Here is a 13,364-nt window from a genome sequence, read left to right as displayed (position 1 = left end):
AGAAACTGGTAGTGGTGTCAATGGTGTCAGAGTACTTGTATCCATGCCCTACCTTTGGGTTATTTTTATAGACCTGGCAGTGCGAAAACAAATTACAATCATGATAACATCTTATTCCCCTTTACTTTCAACACTTACCAAGAATTATCATCCTTGGAGGTTGGTGATTGACCACAAACCACAGATGTCCCAGGGGGGGAAACATCCGTGTAGGAACTGGGGTCACCAGTTCACCGGGGGGTAGCCTGGCACAAGCAGGTAGGCACCCGAAAGCTTAGGTGTAAAGTGACCATACAGCACACACATCCACTGAGGCAGGAAGCGCACACAATGACTGAGACCACACCAGTATGTTTGATTCAACTCAATAAGTTTTATCTAGTTCAAGGTTCAGGCAAATCAATAATCAAGGCATCAATATCTCATCAAAGTATTTCATCAGGGGAGTGAAGGGAGCAGTTTAAAAAGGAATAGCATTTCATTAGTTAGCAATAAACATATCCTTGCGTCAGGAATCAGCATGTCATTGAACAAGAGCAAAACATTTAATTGAAAATAACCATTTCAGCAGGAAATCATAACTATTTCATTACTCCGCACTAGATATTTCATTAGGCACTAATAACAGATGCATCAGGGTATAATGAGCATTTCCTTAGGCAAGAAGGACTTCCCTTGTGCATATAAAACCTTTCCTTATGTAAAGCAACCTTTTCGTTATAGATCTGTAGGCATCAACAGGTTATGAAGCGAGGATACCCCTTTCATTACACATATGGAAACCCTTTTTCGTGGGGGCACAGGCAAGCAGTTCAGTAAAGGGGAACTCAGTTGATATTTGCCTTAACCAGGATTCCAATGCAGTTACCTCAATAACCTCTGCAGCATATAATCACCTTAGCCTCAGCAAGTTCACTGAAGCAGCATGTCACTTCAACAATATCTACGCTGCTCCTACAGTCTAGCAGTAACAGTCCCCTAGTCAGGGGTGAACTCGGATGAACACCAGTTACCGAGGGCCTGCTGGATGTTCTGGCCCCATTCAGGATGTCTCGTTTGGTTAGTTAGGGCCAACGGGGCCCAACAACAGTTTTCCCCAGGAGAGGGCCGGTCACGGGGCTTTCTCTCCATCCATGGGAGGCCCCGCTTCTACTCCAGACCTCCGCCCTCCTCTCCCGGGGGTTACCTGGTGCTTCGGCTCCTTGAGGAGCCCTTGCGAAGATTTCCGGCTGGGGCGGCACCTGGGGGGGGCGCGCTCACTACAGCGCCCTCCGGTGATGCCTGTGCCTCTTGTGGGGTATGGGGCCCCTCCAGGGCTGGTGACGACTAGTGGGGGGCTCTTGGGCTCCTCCTGAGCCCCCGCGTAGGTTTCTCCCCGGGTCCCGGGCCTCCGGATTCTTCCCGGGCCCAGGGCCAATCAGCGGCAAGGGCGGGGGCGCGCCAATGACGCGGCCGGGCGCCCCCGTCACGTGGTGATGGTGGGGGTGGCTTTAGGGCCTAGCGCGACCCACTCTGACTCTCGGTGGCCCTCTCCAGGGGGCTGCCGCAACGAAGGCAGGGACACCGGAGGACTCCAGCGGCCCTCCCTTGACTCTGGGGGCCGCCGCAACGAGGGCAAGCTCAGCGGAGCCCTCACTATGCCGGCGACAGTCCGCGGCGGCGGCGGGGATGAGGAGAGCACCCACAGGAGTCCCGGGCTGCAGCGGTGAGTACCTGACAAGGGGGGGGCCCGCGGGGTCAGCATCGCCTCTCGGCCCAGCCGGTCCTCAGTCGACAGGCTACAGTGCTTGGGGGAAGTACAGCGCTTCTCAGGGCCCAACAATTCCGGCAGTCTACAGTGCTTCTCAGGGATATAGGAGGAGAGCGCTGGGTAGGTAGGGCAGACAGCTTAGCAGCCCAGTCAGTTTTAGCAGGGGAGAAGCGGCAGGACAGCGCTGGGGCACAGAAGGGACACAGCCCGGTACCTGGTTGATCCCCCGGAGTCCTGGTTAGCGCAGGTGGGTTTTCTTCTTGGCGCTTGGTGGTTCTAGCGCCCTTGGTAGGCAGTTACTTGAGGGGGGGTTGAGTTGAAGGCTGCTGACAGGATTCCTCAGCAGGTCACTGCAGGTGGTCCCTGGGTTCCCCTCCCGCCGGGCCAGATCAGTGGGCTAGTTCAGTGTTCCTCACGCAACTTGGTGGGCAGCGCCTCAACCCTGTCACCCCCAGTGGTATAGGTTCCTGACTAGGCCCTACCGCCTAAGTCTCCTGCGTAGGGTCCCCCAGGTCAGTGAAGCCCCAACTGACTAAAAACGTTCCCTCCTATCGTTATATATGCCCAGGTCAGGTGACAACCCTCTAAGGCGGCAAAAACAGACTCCGCCCCTATTCTAGAAGGTTCCAGGAGCTTCCCTACTCTAACTATGGGCAGGCAAGGCAGGCTGGTATGGCAACAATGTTTAGGGGTTCCAGCCAGCTCCTGGCAACTAGAGTGCTACTAAAAAGACCACGCTGCAGAAGCAGGGGCTAGTGGCAGCCATGTTGGGGGAAGAGAGCACCTGCACCTTAGCATTGATTGGCAATGGGAAGGCGCTCGGAGACCTAAGGCAACAAAAAAGAAGGTGGGAAAAATGTGGCAAGGGCGAAAAAAATAGGGAAAGACCACCCTAGGGCTGACAGGTCTAACAATCCGCAAAACCCAAAGAGAGGGAATCAGAGGAGAAAATTATTGCCCCAATTATTGAGCTCCACGATAACTCGAAAAAGGAAAAAGGGCGGGATGATGGTGGGAATGCTTCTGGGGTTCAAATCGTCATATTGAGGGAGGTGGAAGAGATCCCATTAGTGAAGGAGACCTGCAATACAAGTCATAAGTCGACAGATGAACTTAAGATAGGCACAAGGGTTAATAACATATCGGAATTAAGATTGATTTCATGGAACATAGCGGGACTTGGATGGAATGCTAGTGATCCAGAATGGAACGAATATATCGAAACAAGCGATATTTGCCTCCTGCAGAAGACTTGGGCACTAAAGGTCCCACATATAGTAGGGTACAAAACACTTTATGTAGATGCAGTCCCATCAGTAAGAGGGAGACCCTCGGGGGGCCCAGTAATATGGGTGAAAGTAACCCTTGACATCAGAGTTAGCCAATTGTGTATAAACTCACACGACATACTCAGAATAAAAATAATAACAAGGGATAAAAAGGTGTTGCACCTATATAATGTTTATAACAGACCTGGCCCAGCTTCAAAAGAATCATTGATAATAGAACAAATCGACTCTATCTTAAATTTATTAGATGCAAAAACAAGCATAATAATAGGTGGTGACCTAAACTGTAATTAAGAACCTATTAAGGGCTTGGTAATATTTTTGAAGATGAAGACAGCGCCAATAACATTCCTACACTTGATAATATTATTCCGGTACCTTGCACTGTGCTAGCGGTTCAGATCATGAGGCTAGCGGCTGGGTACGGTTTGAGAGCATGTACCATCAGACACACCAAAGGCCCACACATTCTGCAGGGGTAATTCCCAGAGTAAAATTTATTATATAATGGTATCACTTGACATTTGGCCATATGTAGTAGACTTAAAAATATTGCCAAGAATAGAGAGTGATCATCGTCCGCTCCAGTTGTCGTTTCATAATCGATTTTTCCCATGTACAACTAAGAGGAATGAGATAGTTCATGCAAGCCCTGATGATGTTATAGTTAGCAATAATCCCCGCTCTCTAAAATGGGCACATATATTGGGGCATGGCGAAGTATTGGCAAATATTTATAATGTATTTGCTAATACCTTCGATAGATGTATGACTATACCATTGGGGGAAAATACATTTTTAGATCTACACAAGCAATTCCTTACAGTATTAGTTCCGTTGGGAACTAAAATGCCAAAAAAGAGTGGTGGAGATACAAAAAATCTGATGATGGAAGGGAAACCCTGGTATAACAAGGATTGCCGTAAAGCCAAGTCTGAACTATTGCAAGCCATAAAAAACAACAGCTTGCTTAACACAAAAGAAGCTAGACTAGAGTATAGGAAAATCCAAGAGAAGGCTAAAACATCATGGGATGATGAAAATTGGTCAGACTTGCTTATAGCTGCTAAGAACAAGGATCAAATGGGCTTCTGGAGGCTTGTAGCCAAAGGAAATAAAACAGGATAAGAAGCAAAAGATGTTTATCTTGATGCAGCTACTTGGGTGGAGCATTTTACTAAGTTATATGTGGCACCAGAGAATGGTAGGGTTCCACCAAATGATGGGCCATTAATTAGTCCAAGTGAAGACAAGCTAGACTTTGATTTAGATGAAACAATAGTGGCTATCAATTTAGTTAAAAATGGGAAAGCGCCCGGCCTGGACAAAATCCAGGGAGAATTATTTAAACATGAAACCAGTGTCTGGGGACCCTATATTAACTATTTATGTAATGCCGTAGCAGCAGGTGCAGAACTTCCAGAAACATGGAGGGGGCGAAAACCTTTACAATTTTTAAAAAGGGCGATAGGTAGGATCCAGTAAACTATCACCCAATTAGTTTAATTGATATTTTACAAACGATTTATGCAAGGAACATTTTAAATCGTATGAACACATGGATTGAGGAAAGCACAAGCAGGGTTTAGAACCAAAACAAGCACCATAGACCAGGTCTTCAGATTTTATTGCCTATGTTGGAAGTATGTAAATATAAGAAAGGGGCACTTATACGTAGCCTTTGTAGATCTTAAGGCTGCGTTTGATTTTATTCCTCGAGATCTGCTATGGGAGTCATTGAGATGCCAAGGGTTGCGAATCAACCTTTTGGAACAGATTAAAAGGTTACATGAAAATAACTATGCCAAGGTCAGGTGGGGTCCGAGGGGTGAACTAACAGGACCAATCCCCATAAATAGGGGGGGTTCGCCAAGGTTGTGTATTGGCACCCACGTTATTTTCATTATTCGTCAACAATATTCCTTAATTTTTGAAGGGTTGTAAAAATGATGCACCAAAATTAAGGGGAGAACAGATACCAGCTCTCCTTTTCGCTGATGATACCATATTAATATCTCAAACGCCCAAGGGACTACAATGTTTAATAAACTCGTTCCAACCATATTGCAACAATAAAGGCCTTCAGATAAATACTAATAAGACCAAATATATGGCCATAAATCCTCACAAAACCTTTCGGGAAAACCTGGTCCTAAATGGCCAAAATTTGGAATACGTACAGAATTTCAGTTATTTGGGCGTTTCATTGGACACAAATAGAGAAAAGTAAAATTACTCTAACACAAAATACGCTACCAATCATGAAAAGGCATAGGAATAGTCTTACCAAGGCTGTTTCCCCAGCATTAGAGGTATTTAAGTATAAAGCCCAATCTGCTGCGTTATATGGGGCTGAACTATGGGGACCATCATGCAAAAAGAATTTCGAGGTTGGTGAAAATAAATTTTATAGAGCGTTGTTAAGGTTGCGTGTACGTACACCACTAATACCAATTATTCTCGACTTGAACATGAAACGCACAGATCATTATGCAATTTTAAGACCTTTGACATTTTGGGTAAGACTTTGGTCAACACCGGAGTTGCTAGATTATAAGGCCAGCTTAAAAGAAATAATGGAATTTGACCAGAATAACAGTATTAAATGACTAAGACATGTTTGCCTATGGCTGAAAAGGATTGGCCTATCGCAGTTTTGGGACAAACCGTCCACATTAACCTGAGACTCGAAAAAGGCATTGAAAATTTCTTTTTGGGCATATATCGAATACAGTGTGTGAAATGAACAAACAGGTGGAACCCTAACGAGTAAGTTCCTTCTGTTTAAGGATAGAGCTTACTTCGAGCAGTTTTTGGATGAGGTATATCCCCCACTTGCTAAAACATTATATATGAAATATAGATATGGTGTATTGAATATACACACAACTGTAGCAAGGTGCTTCAATAATCACACTGAAAAGATAGATGATTTATGTACTTTATGCTTAGGCAAAGCCAAAGACGATGAGTCGCATATCCCTTTCTTTTGTTCTGCCTACTCTGTAGCTAGGAAAAAATGGATCAAACCGCTTTGTTTAAATTTAGGCGTGAGATCACACAAAGAGGCAGAAAGGATTTTAAAAACTGATACTACACAGGTCATTGTCCTTGGCATTAGTAGATTTTTGCTAGCAATCAATTTTTTTACGGGCAAAAGTGGGCCTAAAACTCTAGTGAAACTTCCGTATTGCGCTAGAATTGATCAAAATAATAAAGTTGTCCCAATGAGATGATATTGCTATTTGCACTGTTCTCTGAACTATTAAGTGCATATATATCAATTGTTTAGTGTTTTAATACTATTTGAATTTTTATGACTGTTTTTTAAATCCGAATAACATATTTCTTCCTCTCTTTTATTCTTGATGCCTTTTTAATGCATTTATTTAATATTTATGTTTTAAAGGATATAAGGATCCAATACCCCCTTCCGAGCTTCTTTTGCATAAACTGCTTGCTTGTACTTCTATTTGTATTGTTTAAATTATGTTAATTGATTGCTTTTATGTATCTTTTATGGTTCTAATGTACCGAAATAAAGATTATGAATGAATGAATGAATGAATGAAACTGGTAGTGGTGTCAATGGTGGGCTGAGATACCCATTTGATCTCAGCTCATCTGGAAAAATAATCAATAAGAAAAAAGCATACACCTTACACCAAGAAAAACTATCATAACGACCAAAATGTCTGAAGCAAACTTATCCCAGGGCCTGTCAGGAAAATCAGAGCGAACAGAATCCATTTTATTGGCGAAAAGGGATTTGGCAGAATTAAGACAGATGGAACATTACTTAACAAATCCAGAAATTTGAGAATCTATGTAAGGCCGCCAAATTCTTCTCTAACCCAATTCTTGGTAAGGGTCTCACAAAATATCCTGTATGGGTCAACTTAATAGTGGTATGACGAATATCCTTTGGAGGAATAACACACTCCTCCTTCAAGACAACGTCCAATGTAACAGAAATTGAATCTCTGACATTCAACAAAATTTGCACGACTGATGTCAGGAGTTTCTTATGATGCCACCCTTTATTGGTGAACTTTTTATGACTTTCTTCAATTCTTCATCAGACTTGAAACTTTCCATCCAGCATTCTTCTGAAACCTCCCAACCACACAAAGCTGAATTATCTTCTATAGATGCAACCACACATTATAAAATAACTTCTGAATAACTTTCCGCAGCCAAATTAGGCAATCTTGATAAACAATCAGCAATGGCATTGCAGGGCCCTGAAATGTAATCAGCATGTAAGTTATATTCATACATTCAGACAAGATTCTGATTAAGCAAGAAGAAACTTTGTTGGTACCATTGCTGCCATTGCTATTGAGTAACGCTAACAGGGGTTTCTTATCAGTTTTAATAGTAAACTCTTTTCCCCACATATACGTTTTAAAATGTTCAACAGCCTCCTATCAATTGTGGAATATCTGGATTCAGAGCAAGATCGAGGTCTTGAAGCACATGCAACAGTACTCTCCGCCCCTTGATACTTGTGATTCAACACTGCTCCAAGGTCTTCAGCACTGGTATCAACATACAGAACACAGCTTAGTTTTTGATTGAAAGAAAACAATGGCAAGGCATTAACACTAGAATATTTGAGCTTATCAAAAGCAACTTGATGTTCTCTGTCAAAATAAATGTATCTCCCTTCTTAAGCAGGTGTCTCAAGGGCAAGGCTATGTGAGAAAATGTGTTTAGGAACCTAGAGTAAAATTCACACAGCCCCAAATAAGATCCTAATTGATCTTTATCTGCAGGTGTACGTAACAACTCAATAGCTTGGAGCAAACTTTGTTTAGGAGAGATACCTCTTGTAGAACTAACATGACCCTCATACTCAACGTCCTGAGTAAGAAATACACATTTTTCCATTTGTAAAGTCATACACTAGTCTTGCAAAACTTGCAACACTTTTAACAATCTTGGATTATGCAATTCAACAGTGTCAGCATAAACCAAGATGTCGCCTTGAAACGCCATAACACCATCCAGACCTTTAAATAGCACAAACATGAGTTTTTGGACGACAGATGCAGCTGACACTCTACCAAATAGCATCCATACATACCTAAAAGCTACATCAGGAGTGATAAATGTAGTCAAATGTCTGCATCCTTCTTCCAATTCAATCTGGTGATATATGGATTTAAGGCCTAACGAAGTAAAGAATCTTGCTTCCTCCAGTTGTGCTAAAAGTTCTTGAATTTTAGAAAGGGGATTACAAGCCACAATAATTTGTTTGTTAAGAGACCTCAAATCAGCACATAACCTCAATGAGCCAGATTTGTTTACTAACACAGTAGAAGAAATCCACTCAGAGGAATCAACTGGTTTAATCACACCCTCTATTCGCAACTGCTGTAATAATGAACTGAGCTCTTTCCTGACACTGAGTGGTACATCTCTAAGTTTATGTCTAATCAGGGAATGCTCCAGCTTTAAGCTTAATCTCCTGGGGAAAATTCCTTAACAAAACCTCAACTCTTTTCTAAAAACATCCATGTACTGAGAAATAGCACAGCCAATACCTTGTTGAGTAGTCATACAATAAACAAGAATATCAGATGAAGGATACACTATGAGTACTAGGGTTCCTTGGTGCCTCCAACCTAACACACGTTGACCATTCTTGGCAACATATATTTTCCCCAAAATGGTGGGGGAGGAAAATGAAAGGGAAGACACAAAGTAACCCAGAATGGTTTTTTGGGAGTTTATATAGTGCTAACTCTACCCGAAGGTAACAGAGCGCTTTACATGAGCACCAGTTGTGCTACAGATGGGCACATTCATTTTGTTAGGTATGGGGAGATTAAGGGGCAGATTTACAAGCCCCTCGCGCCACAGGTGCATCACTTTTTGTGACGCACTGGCTGCGCGTTTTTCTGCCCCATATTTACAATGACAGGAAAAGCCACCCTGCGTGACTTTTCTTGTCCCTGTAAATATGGCCCCTTTGCACGCAACACTTTGCGTGAAAGGGGCATTCCATGGGTGTTGCTGTGGGCATTCTCATGCAACACCCATGGAAACTGACACATTTCCAGATTTAAGAGAAATCGTAAATGTGGAAATGCATCTGAATGCTAAGCCTCCCCAGGATAGGCGTAGGAGGCACAACGAGGATAAATGTATTAATTTCTCCTGGTTGTGTTCCTCTTTCTATGTGTGCTGCATTCTACAGCACACATAGAAAGAGGAAATCACCTCTGGTATCTGTTTATGTGCAGGAAGGCTTCCCTTCCTGCACATAAACAATCATTAAAGCAATGACGTTTGCAAGTTCTATGTGTGATAATGCAGCACACACAGAAGTTGTAAAACACCATTTCTGATTGTTTATGGGCAGGAAGGGAACTCTTCCTGCCCATAAGCAATCATCAGCATGACGCAGGCATCCTTGCACCATGGTGCAAGGCTGCTTGTGTCGGTGCATGGCAGCAGTTTGTGTGCCAGCGTAGGGGGAAGCACAGAATTGCAACATATTGTTGTAAATATGTTGCATCCCTGTGCTTTGAAACTGATTCAGTGCGGCACAGCCAAATGGCTTGCGGCACATACTGGGTCACTTTCCTGTAAATCTGCCCCTAAGTGATTTGCCCAGACTCACAGGATGTGGCGCGTCCCTGCCGAGACTCAAACCCAGTTCACCAGCTTCGAGGGAGACCGCGCTAGCTATTTGGCCACAGACTTCCCATAGCTATAAGCATCATTGTTTTCTAAAATTCAGTTTTTCCAATGTTCCTTGAAAAATGCATAATAAATTAATGAAAAAGGTGACCCAGAGTCCACCAACATTACAGTTTTTACTCCATCAATTACAACTTCATGGTTAGGTGGTTTACAAGGGTCGGCGTCAGCAGACATAGAGAGGACATCGTCCTCACACTATAAACCAAAACCATATTTTCTTTTTCTGGGTGTCTTGTAGTTGGTCTATTTTACTCTCCAAAATGGTATTAACATTGCATTGAGACTAGCAATCATTGGAAAAGTGTCCCATATTCCCACATTTAAAGCATTCTCTTGAGACTGCTGAGCAGGCAGCTTTATTAAAATGAGTTCCTGAATTACTTGTCAGGCATTTGAATTTGTTTATATTGGACTTACCAATGTTCACCTTGTTGAACTTATTTCTGTTGCGCACAAGAGCAACCTCACAGTGACTCTATTTTTCATCATTAAGGACCTTAAATGATCTTTCAGATCTCTCAATACCTTGGGCCACCTCAACAACTTCAGTGAATGTGGGGATTGTATGTCTGAGCAACTGCTCTTGAATTTGAAATGCATGATCACTTGATTGTGCGTGTACTGTTCAGTTATATTACCAGACTCACAAGTTGTCGCTAAAATATGAAGTGCCAGGACATAACATTCAATAGACTCAGTGCGTAACCAAGGTCTGGAAAAAAAATTTAAACGTTCCATAACCACATTTGGTTCCACAGTAAAATGCAACATCAGTCTGTCTAATTTTACACAAAATTCATCATACTCCTCAATACCTTGTGGGGCAGGTACTTCAGATAGATGGTCAAAAATGTTTTGCGCCTCAGCACCCATGGAGTTCAATTGTAAACCTTTCTTTGTTGAAGGAGTAAATGCATTAGCATCTATGGCTATCATGAAATTGTTTAAAAAAACATAGCCACTTAATCCATTTTTATTGGTTGAACCCTAGGGTTTTGAAGTAAGTGAGGTGCTGCATAATGAGATAGAAACACAAATAATAGTAAATTTCCAAGTATTAAATAAAGGCACAAAGTGGGAAATACTTGTACAACAAACGAAGATAAGACAGCAAAATGAACGCAGGCTGAAGGAGAAAGACTGCTGATAAGAGAAAACAAACAAAAGAAAATGTAGGAGATGTCAGTGCTGGGTGGCTCACAACAATAGCGTGATCCAAAGGTTCAGCGTTAAACTGTACAGAAGGATAACAAAGAAGGCGGCACAAAGAGGACGTGGGCGCCAAATCTCTCATGACGGTAGAGTTGCTCACCTACGTAGGAGGTTGCGGCAAACTGTTATCAAGCTTGAAAAACCTATTTAACTATAGATAGGTTAATCCGTCACCACTGTCAACCGGAAACAATAGTGAGAGGGTCATGGACTAATATAAGCACTCCTCGAGAGTCTCAAAAAAGGAACACTACGTTAGGTGGGCCATGTTGCAGGGATTCTGCTCATACACAGAACTGTGCACAGAGACCCGGGACCTCAGTTAATTGTGGTGGAAAAAAAACTCACCTCAGTACCTAGAACCCCTAACCGACTAGCATCAGTGCCTCATTAGCTCTTCGTCCTCAGCAAAGGTACCAAAGATTAGACAACCCAGAACATGCGACTTAGGTTACTCTCAGGAATGGTGGGAATCAAGAACACTCCTTTGTTTGTTATTCTCATACCAGTCCACAACAGGAGTAAAAAGAGACACAGGAAAGGTTAAAATGTTTATTTTAATGACGTGCTCCAAGATGCAGTATTTTTGCTAAGACAAGCAGACATATGATTAGAAATAATACGATGAGCATTGTTACAATTCCATATATACAAAAGGAGAAATCATATTTTAATGATAGTGGAAACAGGTCCTATAGTACCTAGTATGCCACCCTTCTTGCTAGGAACTATGTTTTATAAAATATAGAAGGTCTCATAGGCTTGAATAGGGGACCCCAGACGTCTAAGATCAGCAGAGATGAATCACATCAGGATCTGCAAAAGCTCTTTCTCTCTGGGAAAATGATTTTCTCCAAGTGCCTGAAATCATGCCTACATTGCAATATTAAAGGTGCCAGAATTTCAGCTAGCTGCAGCTGCGAGTATGTTGTGTCTAAAACGTGAGCCAATCAGCCCGAACAACAGCTAACATTGTTATGACAACCTTGGAGGCCTTAGCACTCACTGTGCAGACTACGATCATGATGTAAGTCTAGGAATTTTGAAAACAAGCCATTCTCATGTGAAGACATTCATGAAGCCTTACTTACAACAACAGTTATATGCAGTGTCGTGTGCAAAAGCAGCAACAGGATAAAATGGTGTTTAAACTTCTAAAAGGCTTATGCTAGCATAGCAATGTTCGCACACAAGGCCCTGCTTTCACTACAAAACAGTGACATAAGTGATCCCCAGCGTTACATAAGGAGTACCCAATATGAGGCAACTGAAGGACGGCTGACTCAAGACATAGCTTGGAGGAGCGGCATCCTGCTGGGTTAGGTAAAGATTAGCGTGAGTCTGCAGCAACACGATGCTGAAGAGACCTGAAGGATAGATGGAAGCTACAGGTCTGTAATCCGCTGTGACACGAACAGCTGGGGGCAAGTTATTGTTAAAGTTCAGGCTCATTTACACATACCTATCCAGAGGGGATAGGTCTTTCTAGTAGAGTGAGCGGTGAAAGGAATCAAACCACCCGTATCATTTCAGTACAGTGTAACCAATGTGGTCACACATTTCAGTACAATGTAACCAATGTGGCCACACATTAATCCACTTGACTCTTTGATCTGAGTTTAGTTTAATTTACTGGGTGATTAGTAGCCCTCTATAAGAATTGATTGATTGAGTTATAAGTTCAGAATCAAATTACTATAATTAGTCTCAATATAATCATACAAATCGTATAAAATACAAAAAGGTCAGAGTAATTTCAAATCTCCTTAAGAGATGAACCCTATATAGTACAAAGCAAATTATTAACTCTAAGATAATGACACAAATAATCAGAAAGAAGAATTGAAGGTTAAATTGCAACATATGATTCTCTTTAATGAGTACGAGTAACCTGACTTTGTTGTTGTTTTGGAGTTTTATATAGCGCGACCTGGACCCAGAGGTATTAGAGCACTTTCCATGAGCACCATTTATGTTACAGACGGAAACATTCATTTTTGTTATGCACGTGGAGATTAAGTGATTTACCCAGAATCACAGAATGTTGAGTGTCCCTGCTGAGACTTAAACCCGGTTCAGCAACTCCGAGGTCGACCGCCCTAGCCTTTAGGCCATATTCTCTCCCCATTCGTTCACTACCCTATCTAAAAGGGCAACCCTAAACTAAAAAATGTGAATAAGGACATAATAAAATTAGAAAAGAAGAAAGGTTTCAGACATCAGAATCTTCAATAGAAAACCCAGATAATGGGTCAAGTAGCTAAAAGCCACTCAAGCAGTAACTTAGGTCTGCTCCCTAAGGAAACCCAAGATGGACTCTCTCCCTAACTAAACACAGCACATAATATTGTTTGCAGTCGATGTAACACTCTCATGTGGCTCCAACTTGGGAAATTTCT

At 42.4% G+C, this 13,364-nt stretch overlaps 1 long non-coding RNA gene across 1 annotated transcript in view; it reads left to right on the top strand.

Annotated features, from left to right (window-relative positions):
• The window catches only part of LOC144792510 (uncharacterized), a 182,349-nt gene that overhangs the window by 155,703 nt on the left and 13,282 nt on the right, over positions 1 to 13,364 (top strand). The gene's annotated exons all lie outside the window — the stretch shown is intronic.

Source organism: Lissotriton helveticus, chromosome 11 (assembly GCF_964261635.1).
Source record: "Lissotriton helveticus chromosome 11, aLisHel1.1, whole genome shotgun sequence".
NCBI lineage: Eukaryota > Metazoa > Chordata > Amphibia > Caudata > Salamandridae > Lissotriton > Lissotriton helveticus.
Note: the sequence above shows the minus strand (reverse complement) of the source record. Positions and strands in the feature narration are given on the sequence as shown.